Source organism: Protopterus annectens, chromosome 8.part0 (assembly GCF_019279795.1).
Source record: "Protopterus annectens isolate FY-2018-M chromosome 8.part0, PAN1.0, whole genome shotgun sequence".
NCBI classification, from domain to species: domain Eukaryota; kingdom Metazoa; phylum Chordata; order Ceratodontiformes; family Protopteridae; genus Protopterus; species Protopterus annectens.
In genome coordinates, this window is record NC_056741.1 from 121,461,063 (window position 1) to 121,484,698 (window position 23,636).

The following is a 23,636-nucleotide window of genomic DNA, read 5'->3' on the forward strand; positions in this document are numbered from 1 at the left end:
TTTCTTTCCTCCGGTGTTTTTCCTCCCACATCCCAAAGGGTCTTGTTTTGCATGTCCTCCTGTGAGTGGCGTGGGTTTTCTCCGGGGTGCTCGGTTTCCTCCCACATCCCAAAGACATAGGTGTGAGTGTGTGTGCCTTCTATGGAAGGTTGGGCGCCGGGCTGGCAACTCGACACTGTAAAACTTCACTGCCAATCCTGTGTGCGGACAGATGGTCCACTGTGGTGACCCCTAACCGGGAAAAGCCAAAAGGAGAAGAAGAAGAAGAAGAAGATATTGTCCTTTCTGTTTCTGCAACTTAAAGTGTTTTGAAGACACTTTAGAGAACATGAGATTTCTCTGTCAGATGTTATAGCTTCCTCAATGCAGCTCACACTAGAGAGGAATAATTTTTTACTTCTGTGTCGTCTCTACCTTTGCCCTTGTGTGGTTATTTTTTTTCCCCTTAGGAATGGTAGGAATGAATTACTCTCCCAATTGTAACAGTGAGTATGGAATGTGTATGGAATGTGCTTTAAATAGTCTTCAGGATGAGAGTTTTTTAAAATGGTATCTAACTCCACTGCTGGGTTTACCTAGTCCCAGAAAATCAACAAGGATTCTGGTCAATCCATGCTACAACATGACTGTAGGCAAATGGTAACAAACTCAGCATGAGCATGTCTATATGAATGGCAAAGGGCTGAATGAACCAGTCTAGTGAACTTGAGTGCTTGTGTGTAATAGAAGCTCATCCCTGAACTTGGTTCGGCACCAGAAAATTCATACAACTCTGACTGTGCATGACGAGGTGACAAAAATGAGATACGTATATGCGGCTTCTTATTAACATCTAAAGAGCAGTAAAGAAGAGTTTGGACAGGGGATCTTCCAAATCTTTAACAGCTCACTGTTTAATGGAAGGACAATGGCAGGGATAGAGGGGTTTCTTTATGGAGATTTGTGAAAAACAGGCTATCTAAATTTCCCCTGTGCAGAAAGAACTGTGTTCACTATACAATACTATCCAATTACTTTCCTTAAACAGAACACTCTCAATCTCCCACTGCAATGCAAAATAATTTTATACATAACTGCTGTCTGTACCATCCATTAAGTTGTATGTCGGCTTTCTCATTAGTAACTTCCACCTTTGTTAAATCTTAGCATGTATAACTACTGTTTGTGTATAAATGTAAATTGAAATGTAACTACTCTGTGTTTAACTGGAACTTAGTATAATATAATGTAAGCAAATGGAGTTTTTTCCCCAGGTCTACACTGAACATGGGTATTACCCAGTCAGACTTTCCTGAAAAACAAAGACAAATAAATAAACTGAAGGTGACAGATAGTATCTTGCATTCTTTGTTGCACTTTACTTTAGAGGAGCTCATTTGTGGATGCATGCTTTGCTTTATCAGCTGCTGAGGATGAGTTTCAGTATACCCCTTAATACACTGGTATCCCTCAACATGTTAAATGTGGGCATGACTGCAACAACCCTTGTGTGGGTTTACATACTCTGTCCTAGCTTCTAGCAGTGGTAAAGCAGTTCCATTGTATGTGTTCTTTTTAAACTTAATAATGGACCTCAACCACTTTTGCGGCATAGAGGGATAAACCTTAACTATGGCTTAGGCAAGCATAGAGGGATAAACCCCTAACTATGGCTTAGGCTACACAGGTTTGATTAGTGGCTGAGGGTTTAAGGGACTGGCAGGGATGAATGGACATGTCTGTCTTACAATGGGAAGGAATTCAACTATGATCTCATTGGTGGGAATCATGCCCCACAGAGGAGAACAGCTGTCAGATGCAAGAGATGAATGCAGGGGGAGAGGAAGGGAAAAGGGGTAGAAGATAAAGACCCCCACCCTTGATGAAGCACTCCAGAAAGCCATTAATATTTATGCCAGCTGCATCCCAAAACTGGAGAAAGTCCAGGCAAGGCAGGAGGAGCTGGTAGATGTTATGATGGTCAGGGGCGCTGGGATGGCTGGAAAATATGAAGTAATGAGGGAAAAACTTGATTGTGGGTCCCCCAATTCCATAATACAGTAGACATGGGGAGGACTAACTGTATGAGTTAATTTAAAAAAAATAATGGATACCCCATTCCATAATCCACCAAACATATAGACGCTCCAACTCTCATACACTAAAGGTGAGACATGAAACTTATAACATCTGTTATTTAGGCAGCCATCAAAGGTCGATTGAATTTTCTGTTTTAGCAAATACAACTTAAAAAAACAAAAAAATAAAATAATAAAATACCACCAAGACCACCGATCCAAGAAGTAAGCGAATTTAATGAAACACTTAACGCCTCGGCTTACACAGCCTTCCAAGAATAAAAACACTACAAAATACTGTTTGCTTATATACAGCATATTGCACAAAACAATTAATCAATTAAGCATACAATTCAAATCACATACTTTCAGTTACATTCTTTGTTGAGTCCCTGAGGCTCCAAAGAATTCTCTGTTTTAGCCTGATGTCTTCACACACACAGTTGGATATTCTGGGGACATGGACTATGCCATGTATTGTTTATGTTGGATAGTTCCTCAGTTCCACAAGGGTTGTATGTTAGCAAGCAATGCCACCAATCAACCTTGATCATGGGAGTTGGTCTCCACAAACTCCACCAAGAAATCATACCTTCCTACATGCTCCCCAAACATGCACAACTCTCCCTCCCCCACTGGAGGTGAGCAGGCCATAGACCTTCACTCCTCCACTTACTTGGGTCCTCCATTACCAGGGTCACTAAGGAATCCTAGTCACCTATGTCACAAACAGAGCTCGACTCCATGTGCAATAAAGGTAGGCTGAGATTTCTCAGAGTTCCTGACAGAATTAAATGGTAGTTCTTTAGCCTTCTTCATTTTGTGTTGCACTTTCAAGTGTTTCTTGAATTATCATTTAATGTGCGTCTCTTATACTTTTCATAGCAAATATAAATATCACACCCTTAGTAAAGGGAATGATCTGAGTACCAATATGCAATGTCAGTTTTTACAGTATATTTTTACAATTAGTTTTGTTCATAGGGACAGCCTCTTGAAAATTTTATTGAAGCTGAAAACTCCTACTGTGATATTGCAAAAGAATGAACCCACACTGACCCACTCCATACATTTGTGCCACTTGCTGCTATTTGTCCATGTTACGTGTAGCAACATAGGAGCCTTATATCCTAATAGGAAACATTGTTATCTATGTCTTACAGACAGAACACCTTACATTGCAAATAACACGTACAATCATTTATTACTGTAACCATAATTAAGCTGTTGAATGAGTCAACACTGAAACTAAAACATAAAAACATATCATACTCTTCAGATGGTTAACAACCACTTGCAGCTTTAACATCAGGAGTTTACAGAGAAATAAAATTAACTGTAAAACGCAGGTACTAAATACAATATTGAGCATGTTACAATTGCCATGTACACCAACAATCCTCTTCCCTCCACCCACAAAAATAGCAACACAGATGCCACTATACTTGCTGAGGCTGAGGGGCTGGGCTGTCACAGGACTGGGACAGGACAGATCAGGAGGGAGGAAACCACACACACTACATACCCAGTCACACATAGTACCATCACAACTTCAAATCATACACAAATCAAAAGACATACTGGAGGCTCTGAAATCAATCTACCAAAACAGCAGAGGCCAGGCCACCAAACACCAAACGCAAACAACCACCTCAGGACCAAACACAGCATAGACCACACACAGTCACAGGACTGGCAACAGTCACAGCCCTAAGGCCAAACTCACCTAGAACAATACACAGTGAAGTGATGAGACATTAACTTTAATAATTGGCTTTCTGGTGTCATTCATCAAAAAGGATCCTGTCTGCCTCTGATGGATGACATGCTGGAAGCCACACTGCTTTGCAATGAGATGGCTTGCACCTGTCTCAAATTCTGAAACAACCTAGAGAAAAAAAAAGGAAAAAGGAAAAACTATGCTGCTCAATGCCCAAATGCCTCAAGATGCACGCACGCGAGTCCTTTGTATGTGTCAGTATGGAGAACATCTGTGCTGTGACAGAAAAACCTGTTCAAGCCTTCCCTGAGCACCCCAGCACTATCAGGTTTCACCTCATATCATGCATTCCAGCCCCGGAGACCAGGTGTAATTAACCATAGGCAAGACTGTCGCAAATTTGCAGCATGTTACAGGCCCACCCTCTCAACTCAGGAACCTCACATGGCCTTCCTGAAAACACTGAGGATAACGACTGGGACACTACTCAAGCCCAAACTCTCTAGCCCAAAGGTTGAATTCATAAACTCCCAAAATGCCATGGAACAACTAGTCACCATCCCATAAGAGGAAAACATACTTGATCTCATCATCACAAACATGGGTTCACAATGTTCAACAACACAAGTATACCCCTCACTGGTGAGATCAGATCAAGCACTAAGAGCTGAATTAAAAGAGAAAAGGCGCCAAGGACACAAAAAAATTCATAAAAAACAAAAGACAATGGCAAAGCTAATTAAAACAAACTTCAGCCACAGACCCAAAGAAACTATGAGAGAAACCCAGAGGAAACCAAATGATGTAGGAGAACTCCAAAGAAATGACATTGCCAACATACTACTGATTACTGAACCTACAAAACAGATACTCATTCTCTGCAATCCCCAAAAATCTCAACATGACTCAATGAGGAGATCATCTCTACCAACGCCCAGTACCCAATCCAACTCTCCAAGCGGGTGTGAACTGCTCTCTGGGATTCCAACAACATGATCCCCCGCCGTGGGATGGTGTTAACTCAATGAGAATTAAAACCCAATTAGGGACCCAATTGCAAGGGTGTAAGCCTTTCTCTGGTTAGCATCAGGGAGGCACGGCGCCCACAGAGTGCCACACGGGTATGTAGGCCTCCACCGACCCCTGGAAATTACCGTCCCATTAGCTGAGGATCTTAATGGAAATTTAAACTCTGCACATCTTAATGGAATTCATGGAGGAAATAATAAAAAACATCAGAAAAAACATCAGAACTTGCAGACTTTGGATGGTTGACATTGTCAAAGCCAGACTGGTGGACATTTTCACTTGACTTTCCTTTACCATTGACCTCGAGGCACCAAGGAAAGGCAGTCCATACAGCCTACTCCCTTCCTGAAAATTCCATCCCAGTTTCACACCAAACCCATACATCACATCAAACTCCATCAGCTAGCCTGTGGCTGCAACCACAACAGACAGAACCTGCAGGGTCAGAGGCCAGAACCCACAGTGTCAGAGCTGGAGCCATGTCGTCATCAAAGCCTGAGGGCTCAGTCCTGGTCCACTTACTGTTCTGCAGTCCAATTTCTGAAGTACAATCTTAAACGAGACAAAGTTAAGCAAAACAAGGTTTATGACTGAAAAGTGGAAAGGACTACTAATGAAACAGCGCCATTGCAAAAAGATATGGACACAGATATCCTAGAAGGCCTCAGCAACTGGTGCCAGAGCTGCAGCCTCCAAGTTAAAGGCATACCCTTGGCATTCGACAAAGTCACCCTGGAAGCTTACTACCCCTACCTAGCTACCTGCAGCAATCCACTGAGCACAGAAGAAGAAATCAGGAGGTTGACACTTCATTTTAGAGCCTTTCACTTGTTGCTCACTTTGTTGCTAAAGTAGTCAGGATTCACATCCCCTGTCTGATCCACCTGATCATCTAGATCCATCAAGGAGGTCAAGCCCCCTGGTCATCCACTCATTAGACCTCTGATTGAGCACAATGCCCCCAGTACAATGTCCTACTGACCGACACAACCTGCAGCTGGAAGGCCTCAAATGTTCCTCCAAGCAAGATGAGGGTCTCAAAAAATAAATATGTCTTCTAGACTGAAAAGAAATGCTCAGCTCTATGAGCCCCAGCTGCGCTCACTCAGAGACACCTGTGCGGTGTATAGGTGATAATCAAAGGTCATGACGGAGAATATGCTGATGCTTAAGAAATCTAGATCCCTCAGAGACACAAGAGCGGGAGGACTTAAACCGACTTGACATTATTGGGAGGACATGGAGGACACAGGACAGATTCATCACCCAGAGAGCATGCTGTGAACAAAACGGTACACATGTGTGAGGCAGAGCACCACCTTGCTGGCCTTGTTCAAGAGGAAAATTGATGGGGATGCACAGATATACCCCAGGGATTACTTCAGTGTAGTGTCACTGCTTGACAGAGGCACAGCAAAAATAAAGGCATAGTTTGCTCAATTCATAGGGGTGGTGAAAGCCACATATCTATGGGCTAGGCTTATAAATGCCCTAGGGCAGATAGCCTAGTATGAACCTATGAACCTATGAACCTAATATACTATAATGTTGCAGATAAGCACTTGCCATTTGTGAACTCAGGAGAAGAAGCACATTCAGGACATTCTTAGGACTACTATTAGTAAGTATCAAGTTACTAGCTAGCCTATGCATCATGATTTCAAGAAAAAACTAACACCAAGAATAAACAGTTTGTAAGTTACAATACTTAAATAGGTCAAGACCGCCTACATACCTAGTATTATCCCATGACCCTACAGGCATGTGAAGGACTTGCTAGGTGGTTTATGTTTCAGACTATCCAGGCAGTTATTCGTCCAGTACTGAATAGTGCAAATATTGCTCATGAGTATGTAGCAGCAGGTGTGGGAAGTGCCCTTCAGGTATATTATAGTTTGTACATCCAACAGATTGATCGACCTTCCCTATTGTGACAGCTCTTAGGTTAGTAATTTGCAGTGTTTAGGTTTCTGAACAGTTTCTTCTCTTCTAACAAGTTTTTGATTATTACCATCAATTAGTAATTTGAAGCTCCTGAAAATTGTTTGGCTATATATGCCAGTTGTTGAGTTATGGAAGATGTTACCTTCAAAACTTATAGGCTTGATCTTGAGGATGCACACTGGCAGACTCCGTAAACAAAATATCTTCAGCCCAACAAAAAAGTCTGCCAAAATGAAACTCCAGGCATCACACAGGAAAAAAATTCCAATTGCTTTATTAAGCGATGTTCGTCCCACACAATAGTGGGACTTTTTCATATAAAACAAACTCAGATCAACATCTATTAAATAAGTAACCTAAGAAAGTCATGTACCTGCAACCACCAATACAGAAGGCTTTCTAATCAAACAATTTAAAATACAATGATTAATATTCATCAGACTTGGTAGAAAAGATACAAACTCATGTAAAATAACACAAGTCGAATAGTATAAACGGAGTATGAGTAAATGTATATGCACAATCAGAAAAAAATATATGTGATTAAATGAGATAGATATTCTCAGCTAAATCCAATGTAAAACAGGTGTATAAGTAAAACAGCCTAAACCTCAGGTGTCTCGCTGAACAGGCCTTAACCTGAATGTAAAAAATGCAAGTATACAAACATAAGATAAAAACATCACTGAATCATTATAACGTGACTGCTTATGCAATAATCTTTATGCACAACTAAGAAATGTGTCCAAGAATGTATATCATAGAAATATGTATATTTTTATACTTATCTCATAAGACGTTTCAATTTTAAAATACAAAAAATAGAATAAACTTCATTTAGCCCTGGAAAATAACATGCATCTCTGTGCAATTGGCAAAGTAGTTCCAAAGACTCCAGTAAAAGTGAATATGGTCCCCCTGACCATCAAGCATAATAGAATCGATTGCTCTAAATTTGAATTTATGGTCAGGGAACTCAACTATGTGTCTAGCCAGGGCACTCTCCTGTTTGAGCCTTTTGATCTGGTGTAAATGTTTGTAAACCTGCTCCCTGAGCCTTCAGTCAGTTTTGCCACTATAGAACAGAGGGCATTGTTGACATTGAGCAACATATACCATTAGTTTAGATTGACAATCCAGTTTATATCTAGAGGTATATTTATGCCTCCTGATAGTAACATTTTCTCCTGTATCCATATACTGGCAAAAATGACTCATATGACATTTAAACATTCCTTTCTTGTTGGAATTAGTAAACTTGTTGGATTCTAAAAGGCTCTTTAGATTCTGTCCTCGTTTAAAGACCACTTAAGGTGGTCCTTGAAGCTTTTGTCTCATCACTGGGTCACTACTAACTAACTCCTAGTTTTTATTGATGATTGAGAATTTTGTGGTCATTGATACTATACGGAGTGATCAGGCTAGACCACCCGAGGGTACACACATCCTGACCTTCCCTATAATCATTCATCATGGAATCAGGTCTACCCTTAGTACCCAAAACTGGTTTGTAAAACCCAGATGATCTCTTATCCTGGACTTCCATTAACAATTTAACTACCAGAGAATCAGGGTATCCTCTCTTAGAAAACATCTCCCTAAGTTTGTCGCACTCAACCAAAAAAATCATCATCATAAGAAACCATATGTGCAGCCCTGACTAACTGGCCCTTGACCACAGATCTCTTTTGGAACAAAGGGTGACAGCCACTAAAGTGTAAGAATGCATTGGAGTATGTCTCCTTTATAAAGATTCTTGCTGTATAACACCCATTAGTCTGATCCTTATTCAAGTCGACATCTAAATACGCAATTCTGTCAGTATTAAAGCTATATGTGAATGTCAAGAATTGCGTGGTAGAATTAAAATAAGAGATCAATTCATGAGCCTTCACTTCGTCACCTTCAAAAATCATAAAAATATTGTCTAGGTAATGTGTATAAAAATGAATCTGGCTATAGACCTGTTGGTTTTTAATAATATATTCCTGCTCCCAATATACCATTACAAGATTGGCGAAGCTGGCACCACAAGGGGAGCCCATAGCCATGCCAATCTTTTGTAAGTAATATTTATTGTTGAAGGTGATAACGTTGGAAGACAGGATAATAACTAACATTTCCTCGACTAAGGAGATTTCTGTCACTGATGCTCCTTTACTACGTAACATGAAACTGACCCATTCGATCCCCTCCAAGTGAGGTATCGATGAATACAAATCCTTGACATCTACTGTCAAGATATTAAGATCCTTTTCAAATTTTAAATCATTGATGTGAGAAAGAAACAACCATGAGTCCTTACATATTTGACTCCCCTGGGAGACATATTTTTTTAAGAATCTGGTCGAACACCTTAGCACAAGGATAGGTGATGCTGTTTCGAGTGTCCACTAAATGTCTCATAGGTGGATCACTGACATACTTGTGGACTTTAGGGATTCCAAATAAAATATCTTCAGCCTTCAGAATGTGCTTTGATATAAGCGAGTGATGACCTCTGCACATTGTAAGCTCATGGAGTCTTATTGGATCGACTACAGATGCTTATGTGTCATTTGTTCATGGCTTACTTGTTCACATATGTAAATATATGACTTCCCTATAGCCTAATCTTATTACAACCATACTGCATTAGTTCTCCTCACCCAGAACCTTAACTCTAGCCCTAAAAGTCCCTTAGCCTAATCCCAAATCTTGTTCACTAACCCTAAAATTGTGAAGTCATTCCTTCATGTTAATTCAAACTTCTCTTCCTAAAATTAAAACTTAGTGTTAATCCCTAAACCTAATTCCAAATCTCACACCCTAAACTTAAACCACTCCATAAATCTAAAACTATTACTTGCTCCCTAACCCTAATCCCAAATATCATTCCCTAAACATAGAATCCCAAGTTGTTCCCTAACTCTATTCCTAAACTTTTCTTCGTAACACTAAATCCCCCCACACTCAATCCCCAACCATAATCCTACACCTTACTTCCTGCCCTAAGTCTCCCAGTTGTGTTTGGAAATAAGAACCCAACTGCAGGAATGTGGTCTGCAAGCATTCAGAACATGAACAAATGCAGAACAAGTTGACTGTTTTTATTGTATGACTTTGAATTTATGGTATATGTGGATATGTGGGACTACAGAACCATAGGATGTGGTCACATTGTAACATGGGTCAGTATGGGCTTTTATCATACAAGAGAAGAACTGCACAACATGTTAACTTACAAAAAGGAAAGGAGTATTTTCACTCATACTCTGTTTCCTTATTTATTTATTTATTTCCATTTTTTGACTGGGACTGGACCGACTAGGATGAAAGCCCTTTTCATTAGAAAGACAAGGAGAAAATATTCATAAAAGTCTATTCACTATTTTCACTTCTATCTCAGTTTTAAGCATCTTCTGATTTTCCCCAGTTCTGTTACGATCCTGTCTCATCTGTACACAGTTTCATCTCATCGTCGATTTTGCATTCTAGTCCCCTGCCATTTGCTGAAGTTCATTTTCAGGACCTGCTTGTAACTATATTGTCTGCATATATAAGTTGATATGTCATTTCTGACCTGTTTTCTGATGTAGTTTATAACCAGTTTAAATATAAAGGGCTTACAGCTGAGTCCTGATGCATATCCTCTCCCACTGAGAGCCCATGTGTGACTCCAAAACTGCCTGTACTTGTGTTGTGTTGTCCTTGTGCATAGCCTGCTCTAATTCTGCCAATATTTTAGGGTCCTTAAACCATCATAAGGATTGTCCAGATCAGTTTTCTTGGGAAATTATCATATGCTTTCTCCATGTCTAGGAATGTCCAGTTGGGATCTATCTTCATCACCAGCTTCTTCTACGCGAATTCTTCAGCAGTAATCTGGCGATGTCAGTGAAAGTGCCTAATTATACAACAATTACATAGCGAAATGGAAGTTCTGTTGACATACAGTTAACCAAGTGATATCAGTAATATTTACTGTTAATGGAATGGAAAACAATGAAGCCCAAAGATGGATGCAGACAATGGACTGTTAAGGTGTTTTATTCATGCGATGTCAGTGAATCTGATAATGACACAAAAATTATACTGCAAAATGGGCAACACTGCCTCAGTGTGTTACATATATAGTATGTGTAATGCTGACAGGCAACACAGTGAGGGCTAGTACACCAACTATGGAGTTTTATGATTTATTTTATTCAGTAATGTCAAGTAAAAGGCTTAATCACACAGAAATGATTAAATGAAGCATTAACACGCTGTTTATATTAAATGCTTAGACATGATTCATAAAATCTCTGTTAATACTGTGCTATTAATTTTGATTAAAGCCCACTAAAAAGGGTAGCAAAATATACTCCTACAAAGTCAATACTGGTACTGCAAAACCTCTTATCTGGTCAGTAGTCCTGGCAATAAGCTATTAGATTTCCATAACTTGAAAGATACTTTGACTGCTGCCAAATAGCTGTCAGACACCTGTAGTTTAAGACTGCCCTGACTCTGTGGTTTAGATCAATAAAGTCTTCCCTAATATACCAGCAGTAATATCCACCATGACCTACCTAGCTTTGTTTTTTGTTACTGTTACTGAATCTTTCTTAATTTTTGTTTGACTAGCTGTTACTGGAATCTTTACCTAATTTCAGCCAGAGTGGGTTGTTTTGCTTTCGTTTGTGGGAGTGGTTGGCCCTGTTTTGAACGTTAGGTATAGTTTGTGAGTTTGCCCCAGCTTCTTTTCAGCCAGCCCCTGATATAAAAAGCCAGTAGCCAGTTCTTTTTTCTCTTTTCTTTCCTTTGAACAGAGAACGGTAAGTCTACTTCTTTATGAGCCCTGATTTAAGCGATTTACTGTTGCAACTATTGGGGCGGTACTACAAACACTAGGGCAGCTTGTCCTGGCTAATTCAATTGATCTCGCTACCTTTATTACATTTGGGTTAAATTATCCTATCGGCTTCCTCCCTTCAAGCGTACTATCCAACTAACTATACCTCTATGCTACTGTTTATCTACTAACTACTAGATTCCTTACTCCCTTCCAATAATCAATTTCTCAGTCTGTTAAACCTAGCACTTCTTGATATGGCACTCTTGTCATAGATAGTACCTTTTCTAAGCAAACTACCTTCCTCTTCCACCACCCATGATCATGGCCTTCTTGTCCCTCCGAATCTCTTTTAGTATTTGTCTCTATTTTTGCTGAAGTGTTACTTTTGCAGCAGCCAGTGTCCCCTCTCTTTTGAGGCAACTGAACAATTGGCTCATGTACATGACACACCTCCCTCCTGAACAAAGACACTTCTCCTCAACACAAAACATGCATCACCACGTTCAATGAGGAGGAGCTCTCTCCACTATAGGACTGGGATCACCAGAGGAGGTCCAAAAGGTTACCACACACACACACACACCAGTCAGACCATACCATAACCTCATCAACACAGACAAATACATACACACCAACACACAAAAATAATCTGAAACCACCAATAAAAAACACACCCAGAGCAGCCAATACCAAACCACCTCAGCCAGTCAAACACAACACAGCAACACACGCAACATAACACTCACATGTGTCAGTCACAGAGTGTCAAACCACACACACAAAACCACAAACACACAATGCCCACAGGACCCCAGTCATACCAAAACACATAGTCACACCACCTGACTGTCCGGAGAGAATATTCGAGTACGCGCCAGGGCGCCAGTAAGCTAGTCATACAGCGTCAGAACCAAAACAAGCTTCAGCACTCATAACTCACATCATGCACGACACTCTAGTCATTACCACACTGGTAGTCGAACAAGAGACATTGAGACGACTCTCCTGAGCCACTACACATGATATAGAGACATCTGTAATGCGCCTGATTGTGTCACACAGAACCTTCACAGTGTCCTCACCTAACCTGATATGACACCACAATCCAATAATAAGATCAGCCTGGAGAGATAAGATGATCAGCTTTGTCAATTCAAAAGCTGCCTGGGGTGTCTTGCTGTTGAAGATAGGGGGCTGCTGCCCACGCAGACCTTGAGCACGCTCCACGGCACGAACCATGAGGCCCACCTTGCACCCCTGGGATTGCCACCCCATAGTTGCAGCCTAAACTCTTGCACAACCGCAAAAAACACAAGGCTCAAAAAAAAAAAAAAGATTAAAACTAACAAAATCAATGCCTTAAAAAGGAACTGCTCAATGTCAAAAGTCTAAATCTCAAAATGCACGCATCTTGAGGCCCTTCTGTGCTGTGAGAAACCCGGCTCAAGGCTCAACCTGGAAACCCTGCACTAAAAGGTTTGAGACTGCTATCACGTTACCACCCCCCAAATCTCACAATCCCAAAGAAAGGAGGGTATCCATATTCATCAGGGACCCCCATATTCATCAAGGACACCCACACCTCAAGACTGGTGGCGCCAAATCACTGAGACCACCCAGGCACCTGCAAATTAGGTCATATAGGCCACAAACTCAGGATCCTCACATGGCCCACATAGGCAACTCAGAAAGGAAAACACATCCGAACAAACACAACGCTCCAAACACTCTCTGTAATACCAAACATATACAACAACACACGAACTTCAATTACCTACATATACAACCACCCTAGACTAAACCCAAACAAACCCCCAAACAACTCAGCCTTCAACAACTAGTCATACAACCCATCATGCCATCAACAACCCCTCATCATATTCACCGAACATTGATTGACACATCACCCCAGTCCGTCCACTGAACATGGTGAAAAAGTGGTATGAGGTCATCACATGATAACAGGATTGATAACTAATCCACCTGAAAGAAAAAAAGCCACAGTAAAGAAATAAGTCTAACCGATAAAGCACTTCACAAACTAAATCTGACTTCCTTGAACTCCCTACCGGCGGGTAAGGCCCCCGACAAATGAACTTCAAGTACACCTGCAGGGCCTACCACCTCAAATGCAAGACCAAATGGATAAGGCAACCCAAAGCAAACAAAACAAACATCACAAGACAAAGGCCCACATCCAGTCCCTGCATACCCGTACGGCAGCAAAAAATACTACAAAAAAAGGACAAAACTAAAGAAACTACAAGAAATCCGGCAAAACTCTCAACACTAAAGATAAACAATAAACTAAAAAAAAAAAAAAGAGCTAAAAAAAAATAGTAAAGCAAAAAAAAAAAAAGTAAAAAAAGAATCAAAAAAAACAATCATAATTAATCATTAAAATATCCCAAAACAAACTCAACAGCCAAAAGATATGATGAACAAAGTGAAATGATGTGGGACAGACTACAGAAACGTAGACATTGCCAGATTCACCAGATTTTCTCCCCCTCCTGCAAACAGGCCCCCCCTCCAAGGAGAGACAGATATAGCCAAACATCATAGCCCCCCAAACACTCCCAAAGCCCAAAACACCAAATCCCAAAGCCAAAACAAAAAACACAGCATCCATGGGGCCCGATGTCCAAAGCAAAAGTGCTCAGCTGAGAATTAAAGATAAAACTACCCAGGTCTTTGGAGTCTTTCTTACAACTAATACTTACTGGAGACAGGCCCCACTTCATGGCACCACCTCCACACACCCCAGGTGCCTCGGCCGGCCCTGGAAATTAGCGCCTAAAGCAAATGCTCTGGAGCCTGGCCCCTACCGCCAATTAATATGGGAGACCTCATAATAAAGACATAATAGATCGCAAAGGACTTGGGATCCAACTCCAGAAAGGCTTTTCAAAGGCAGATCATGCCTTTTAAACTTGGTTGACTTTTTCAAACAGTCACCAAAGCCATTGATGAGGGAAACAAGTCCCAAAGCCAGTCCCTCGACCCCACCACTGGCGAGAGAGGCGGTCATTACTCTACTCTGAAATGGTTATCAGCTTTCATCAACCTTACCTCAACATCATCATTCAAATGACAGAACACATCCTGCAGGTTCAGACATCACAAGATGGGTTGCAAACTGGCTCAGGACAGAACCCACAGACCTGTGAGTTGCTGGCGCCCATCTCACTGGCTCACTTTGTTTGAGTGGTACAAGCTTCCAAGTACAAGCAAACACAAAGGGTGTTGGCAAACATGTTTGCAGATGACTGCAAAAGTGGCCAAAAGCAGTGACAAAGTTGAAAACACTATCCTTCAGAAGGGATATCAGAAAACGCTGGCCACAGAGCCCTTCAGAGTTAAATGCCAGAATGCCAAAAATGCATACAGAGCCAAAGCCGGAACCCCCCTAGCTAAAAAATACCACATATCTACTGAATCCACAAAGTTATCAGCAAGGACTCAGGGACCAGGGGTTGATTGTAGTTTGTAGATCGCCCATGTACAGAAAGAAGTTAAGTAGTTATTCTGCTACTGCCCCACCTTACCCATAAATGAATTCATCTCAGAATCATGGAGGTCATCATCTCCCTTTACTCATCTCTCATCAGACCAATGATTGAGTACAATACCCCATTGCCCCCATATCAATTGATGACAATTGCAGCAGCTGGAGAGGCAACAAAAGGCAAAAAGCCAAAAGGGGAAAAATCAAAAAAAAAAACTCTGTCCTAAAAGAACTCCACCTCCATTCAGTAGTCTCAAAGCTAGCTCAGAGCTCCAGCTTTGCGTGACCCATACAAGGCCATGTCAAACCAGATTTGATGAATATGTTGAAGCTCAAAAAAAAAATCTAGATCCATCAGAGAGCCACACAGGGAAGAGAAAAACCGAGAACGGCTATTAATAGGGCGTGCTGGAGGGAGGATTCATCACACCCCAGAGACTATGCTGTGGAACAAAAAATCCCGGTATAAAATGTGGCAGAGCACCTCTTGATTGGCCTAGTTGAAGAAATCCTTGAAATGGGGAATGAGATCGCAGATATACCCCAGGGATTACCTCAGTGTCACTGCTAGGCACAGTGCACAGCAAAATAATTCCCCATCCCCCCTTAGGGTTAAGTAAATGAAAAGCGATGGGATAGGCTTTGCCCTTGCCCCGCCCCTCGGCAGATAGCCTATGAACCTATATGAACCTATGAACCTATGAATGAACTTTTATCAATCAATAAATAATAGGAGGTCTGTAGAGCAATTCAGTGTTATCATGTCTTCATCAGTACAAATATAGACAGGAAATGACATCACATTTATATACTTCTGTTTAAAGTAATAACATCAAAAACATATCAAAATATTTGAAAACTATTTTAGAAATATAGACAATATTTTATAATATGATAATATCAAATCATTAACATAGGTGCAGATCACAGTACAAGTATGTGTATGCTATATCTTTAAGAAGCATGCGAGGATGTACGTGCACATATAAATTCCAGACACGTGCAATCCCTATTGAAGAAGCAGCCAGAGAGACAGAGCATGCATAATCGCAGTTGTTAATTTGTATTTAAGTTACTTAAGTTAAAGTCAGTAAGTCTCTGTAGTGATGTGCTTGTATAAAATAAAGCTGCTTGAATAGAACCCATAAAGACTCTTCCATTGTGTCCGAGGTAGGAGAGTGACATGGTGTCAAAACCGGGATCCCAGAGAGAATATTCAGAGCCATGAGGTGCAAAGACAACACTGAAGGTAACGTTGAGAGAAAAGAGCACAAACAGAGTCAGAGAGAATCAAAGGTAAGGAGAAATAGCACAAACTATTTATTTGATATGAAAGAGAAAAATAGGCATTACAAGGGCACAAACCACATTATCAGGCAAGCGGAAAGCAAGAAAAGTTTGTTAACTAAAGAAAACGCTTAAAATAAAAGTTTTTGATGAAGCAAGTATGTTTTAAGCAAATCAAGCATATTTAAAGCAAAACTGGTGTATTTAAGGCAAAGCTTAGCACGTCTAGAGTAAAACAAGCGCAAAAAAATTACACTGGGCATGAAAAGGGCTTAAACAAGCAAAGCAAATATAATAAGGAAAAAAGGGCACATTAAGCAACAATAAAGCAAGGTAACGGTATGTGTTTTGGCAAAGTGCCATGTTTGGGCATAACTATGACTTTGTATTGTATCAAGGGCGCAACTAAAGTTACTCAAAGTATCTTAATGTGTGTAAAAGTGCTTACAGTGTGAGCTTAATATTGTGCATGTATTTCAAAGAATTTATTGTGTGCGAACTGCAACTATTTCATGAAATACTGTCAAGTATAGCCATTTCAAAAAGTTTCTTGTGCTGGGTGTGTCTATTCACAAAGTGTCACTATTACAGAGTGTGTCTTGTACTGAAAGGAGTTGCTTAGCAAGGTACCACCATTTTGGGGACATTTCAGTGTGCTGTATGCAGTTATTTGCAAAGTGCAATTGCTTCAAAAAGTTATTGAGTTTTGGGCAACAGATGTTCGATTTATTTGCATTGTGCAGTTACTTAACCTGTTTCTTACACTGATAAGAGGTGTTTTCTTGCAAAAGATGACATTACAAGAGTATTACAGTGCTTGCGAGTTATTCAGTTGCATTGTAAAGTTATCGAATGTTTCTTAAAATGCTGACAAATTACTTTAGCATTTTGAGCCGTTACACAATAGTACAAAAGTACCAAAGCACCTGATAAGTTTATTTTATAAAGTTCAGTTATTTACAGGTACTATGGGTTTGTTCATTAGCATAATTCTAAAAAGCTCAAGAGACATAAGTTCAGAGCACAAAGGCATTGGACAAGTACTGGCAGTAGTTTCTGCCTTATCTGCATGTATATATGTTTGTGCTTATTTGCAAAAACTTTCACTGGTATGTGGACAGGTTTTGAATGCCCCTACCACTTGTATTTGATAAGAATATTGAAGAGATTTGGAGAATATTTGAGCAAGAGTACAATATTTTTATACAAGCAGCTTATGCAGATAGAGATGCACTCACTAGGGCATTCTTTTTGCTAAACCTAGCTGGGTCATAGGCCATAGAAAGGGAGCGTTCATTTGTGTATGCACTAGCAGCATATGAAGGAGAAGGTGCAGACCATCATATTGTTGTACAGGCTGAATCAAGGGAAAACCCCAAGTGTTTGAAGCACAAGTTCAGAGAAATGTGCAACCCCCAGATGAATATTACATTAGAGAGGCATTTGTTTTACATGAGAGATCAGAAACCAAGGGAAACATTTGCAGCTTATATAACTGACTTGAGAAACAGAGCTAAAATATGTCAGTTTGGTGATTTAAAGGATGAGCTTGTGTGTGGTATTAATAGTGCTGCTGTGAGAAAGATTTTACTTTGTGACAGCGATTTAATGTAGAGCAAAGCCATAGAGATTTGTAAAATCCATGAGGTGACAGAAAAACACACAAGTATGTTTGCGAGTGACAAAAGCATGGTTTCAGTTGCATATAGAGCAAATGTAGGTAGTATGCAACACGTGGCAAACAAGAGCAAGCCTAAGCACATGGCAGCTACAGGGTTTCCAAGGAAGGCACATAGCTTTCCAGAAAGTTCTAAGAAAGGAGCTTGCACCAGCTTAGTGCATTACAAGCATGAATCAGCAAAATCCAAATCTAGCTTTATAGTTAACTGTTGTAATTGTGGTGTGAGTCATGAGTCTAAAAGAGAGAAGTGCTTAGCATATGGTCAGCAATGTCACAAGTGTAAAAAATGGAACCATTTCTAAAAGTTTTGCAAATCAAGTAAGCCTCACACAATTGTAAAGAAAGGTCACACAGAAAAGCAAGCTGATCAAGTAGAGCTGAAGCACTCAGCTTTCTATGTAGATGGTGTATCAGTGCGTGGTGTTAGAGTTGAGGCAGTGGACTAACAAGAAGCAAAGTGTTTTGTACTACCCGGATTAATGTAAAATCTGCAGACCTCAAAGTAGACACTGGTTCAAAGTGAAATGTTATATCAGCAGACACATTTGCTAGAGTGAGAACTAATGAGCAACTCAGTGTAACTAGTAGTGCAAGACTTGTTGCTTATGGAGGTGAAGAAATTCAAACCAAAGGTTCAGTGATGCTTTCACATTATTTGGCCAGGAACTGTTACAATTTGTTATGCTATGTAGTCCGAAGACCAGAGTAATCTTTATTGGGTCTCAAAGATAGTTTAAGAAGGAATCTGCTTTCTTTTGTTAAAGAAGTTCATCATCTAAGTGTATTTCCAAGTTCTAATTTCTCTGAAGCCATTTTCTCAGAGTATGCTGATGTTTTCCATGACAAGTTAGGCAAAATTCCAATTGTGTATGGTATGAAGTTAGACCCAGAGGTCAGTCAAGTAGTCAGACCATCAAGAAGAGCTCCAATAGCTATGCAAGATAAAGTTACGGCTCAGTTGGATAAAATGGTGCAGCAAGGTGTGATTTGTCCTGTCACAGAACCAACTGAATGGGTGTCATCCATGGTAGCCACTAACAAAAAAGGTTCAGACGAAATCAGAATGTGCACTGACCCAAGAGATCTGAAGAAAGCATTAAAGAGACTGTATCATCCAATGCGCACAGTCAAGAAGTTATATAGCTCTAATACCGAATGCCACTATATTTTCTGTTTTGGATGTAAAGAGTTTGTTTTGGCATATGATGCTGGATCACAAATCCTCATTTGTAACTACTTTTGGTACTCCATTTGGCAGATGCAGATTCCTAAGGATGCCATTTGGAATAAATTCTGCAAGTGAAGTTTTTCAGCATATAATGGAGCAAATTTTTTAGGTTATCCTTGTGCCATAATAGTAGACAATCTATTGGTTGGAGGCAATGGTGAAGCAGAGCATGACAGAAACCTCAAGAAAGTTCTAGACAGACCACATGAAGTAAACTTGAAGCTTAATCCTCTGAAGTGTAAATTTAGACTTCCAGAAGTTACGTATGTAGGTCATTTGTTTAGGAGTACAGGTTTGAGGCCTGACCTGACCAAGCAAACAGCTATTCTTAAAATGTCAGCACCAGATAATATACAAGCTTTACAGCATTTCCTGGGCATGGTCAACTATTCAAGCAAATTTAAACCAGACTTCAGTGAGTTGACAGCACCTTTAAGAGAGCTTACACACAAAAATGTTACATGGTCATGGTTGGAACAGCACCAGAAGGCATTTGACAACCTCAAGCAGAAAATTGCCACCCCCACCTACATTAAGATACTATGACATGAATAAACCAGTTACGCTTTCTTGCAGCTACAATTCAGGAGGGCAGACCAGTAGCCTTTGAATCTAGAACACTAACCCAAACTGAGATGCAGTATGCTCAAATTGAGAAGGAGCTTTTGGCAACAGTATTTGCATGCTACAAGTTTCATGATTGTATTTATGGTCGAGCTATTCAGATTGAAACTGACCACCACCCTCTAGTTACTATTCTAAACAAGCCTATGCATTCTACTCTTACAAAGAATGATGTTCAAATTGCAAATGTACAATTTCAAAATGGTCTACATAAAAAGACAAATTGCTCTATCTGGCTGATACCTTTTACAGATCACCTAGAAATACAACAGAACAGCTTGATGCAGATAATTTTGACACTGATGTGATGCCAGTGCATAATTTTTCCACCACTAGACTTGATGAGATAAGAGATTGCACTCAGACTGATCCAATTTTACAGAAGCTCAATCACTATATTAATGTTGGATGGCCGCCAAAGTAATCTAGTGTACCACCTGAAGTGCAAACCTACTTTCCTTACAGAGATGAATTGTTGATGGAAGATGGCATTATTTTCTAAGCTCCTAAAATTGTTGTTCCTGCTTCCATACAACAAGAATATATCTAGATTTTGCATCGTGGTCACACTGGATCCACATCCACTAAGAGAAGAGCTAGAGAATGTGTATTCTGTCTCTCATTGATGAAAGCCATTGATAGAGTACTTTCTTCTTGTTCAGTATGCAGTAGTACAAAACCGCATTTGCAAAGAGAACCACTTCAGTTAAATCCAGTTCCTGAACTACCTTGGTCTACTGTAGCAACTGATATCTTTGAGTAGAACAATCAATACTACTTAGCTTTGGTAGACTCTTATTTGAATTGGTTTGAGATTGCTCTACTACCTAACCTAACATCCACTGCTGATATTACTAAACTGAAACGTCATTCCTCAGTTCATGGTAGTCCACACAAACTTTTTTCTGACAATGGTACTCAATTCACTAGCCAGCTGTTTCAGAAATGTGCAAAAGAATGGGATTTTGTACATGTCACTAGTAGTCCTGAATATCCCCAGTGCAATGATCTAGCTGAATGTCCAGTGCATAGTGCAAAGCAATGACATGAAAGGTCAAAGCATGACAATACCGATGTCTTCATGAATCTACTTAATCTCAGAAACATACCCTGTGACGATATTCTTGACTCACCTCCTCAAAGATTACTTTCCAGGTGAACTAGAACAACACTACCTATTTCTTCAAGTTTGTTGCAGCCTAAACTTAATAAAACCATCAAGGCTGAATTGTTTCAGAAGCATAATATCCAGAAATCTAGTTACAACAGATCAAGCAGATTACTTTGTCTGTTGAGGGAAGGAAAGATGGTACGAATTCAGACAGCAAAAGGTTTTGATTGAATAGGACCAATTACGGGTATCTTTACTGAGCCAAGATCCTACTTGGTAGACTGCAAAGGTGTGGAGTATAGGAGGAACTGCAGACATCTTCTTCCTGTGCAAGAATCATCATCACTGCAGTCATAACATTGTTTCTGTGATGCAAACTGTAACTCTAGAAGTGAATCAGACACTGTTACCAGACTAGAATGTGTTCAAAATGCTGATTCCATTCCAGTAAATGATTCAAACATTCTACAGGTCAACCATTTTGCAGAAACTGTTCCAGTTGCTAAACCTAATTCCCAGTTTTATGTCACACGTTATGGACAAGTATCTAAGCCTAGTGTGAAATACGCAGCAAAGTGGACTTGATTGTATATACATATGTATTTAATATTGTATAATGCATGACTAAAGATTAGCTGTGATTTCTGCATGCCGATTAGTCTCATACCAATTACATGATCTATTTTTAAAAGAGAGAGGATGCAGTTCACAGTACAAGTATGTGTATGCTATATCTTTCAGAAGTATGTGAGGCTGTATGTGCATGTATAAATTTCAGACACTTGCAATCCCTAGTGCCATTTTGAAAAAGCAGTCAGACAGAGCATGCATAATCTCAGTTGTTAGCTTGTATATAAGTTACATAAGTTAAAGTCAGTGAGTCTGTATAGTGATGTGTTTGTATAAAATAAAGCTGCTTGAACAGAACCCACAAAGACTCTTCAATTATGTCCAAGGTAGGAGAGCAATAATAGGTGTGCCCAAACACAAGCCCAGAAAGCTGTATTACCAATATTCATTCAATTCTGGATAAAATAAGAACCCCAGCTTATCACCCATTTTTTTTTCTTACTGGGTAATATTTCATTCCAAACAAGTTTATTAGGCATGTTCTGTACCAATTTATCAATGCCTATAAAACTAAGCTTAGCTGTAAAGTTTTGTATGTATGTTTAAACAAAACATTATTGGCTTTCTGGCATTTAACATTACTCATATCTTCTCTAATTCATAACGCAAAAGATCTTGAAGTTTGAACAACATAAAAATCTGACCACATGCATTGAGTCAAATAAATAATTAATTCTGTATTGCAGGTAATCAAATGTCCAATTTCAAAAATATTGCCCATTAGCATAAGAAAATTCATGTGTTTTTAACTCCATAGAACAAGCAGAACAGTGCCCACATGGGCTGCATCCTATAATTTTCATTCTAAGTTTTTTGTGCACCCAATTTATGGTAGAATAACCATTTACATGTTCAGCAGTATGCCCCTTTCTAAAACTAAACTTACAACCATCTACGAATATTGTGGTAACTCAGCCATCAAAACATTACAATGCTTATTTTTGATTTTTCTAAAATACCCAGAATAGGAACCTTAATTTGTCACTAAAGGAAAAAGCATCACATGATTCTCTTTACCAAAGTTTATAAGATAAAAGCTGCTCAGACAGTGAACAAGCCAGGCAAGTGATGATAGAAGTGAGTGTTCTTAAAGAAGCAAGATGATGGTTCTGATTAGCTGAATGTTCCCATGCATGCAGACGCTTATATCTTCCCAATGGCCATTAGACCACAGGATGTGGGTTTGGTGATCCTGAGCCAATGATGCCATTATTAGAGGGCATTTCTGTGACAGGTCACATTTTCCACATGGAAAGCATAGAGCAAATTTGTGATGATGGGGTCATGCATGCCAGCCAATATAGACTAAGGACATTTAGAGAAAATCCTGATGTCTGCATGTATGACAGCTCATTTATCAGCTTTGTCCAAAGAGATGGAGAAGGACCAATTAATGGCCAGCAGACAAAAGGAGACCAACAGACTCCTCCTGTTCAAATTGAACTTAATGTTCCAGTTTGACATCTGTTTCACAAGTTTTCCTACAACCTATCAAACCAGTGTAGACCCAAATTAACATGCTTAAGACACTGGAACTTATAGGGTTTGATAGCTAATATGAAAGCTATCAAATAGCTGTCAAACAGGGGCTGTTCCAAAAATAGCTGGCAATTTCTCAATTGAAAGCAGCACTTAAAAGTCTGTGTGTGTGTGTGTGTGTGTGTTTGTTATTCATCTGCTGCTATAAAGTAGAATGAAAACTGTTATTGTTCCAGTCAGAGTCCCTACATGTTACAGCTTCTCTTAAAGAAGTACAACTCAGGTTTTTTACCTCAGAATTGCAATTTCCTAATATGTGTGTTCCATCTCACATACAACTCACAGATCTAGTCAGATACGTATAGTGCCAGATGTTGCACTGTAGAATTTTTATGCAACACACACACACACACACACACACACACACACACACACACACACACACACACACACACACACACACACACACACACACAAAATAAGTCACACACAGATACACAGACATGCACATAGACTTAC

General features: G+C 39.8%; 1 protein-coding gene across 1 annotated transcript in view; it reads left to right on the top strand.

The window, feature by feature from the left end:
• LOC122808155 (CD209 antigen-like) overlaps positions 1 to 23,636 on the top strand; it is a 173,761-nt gene that overhangs the window by 146,324 nt on the left and 3,801 nt on the right. The window lies entirely within an intron of this gene.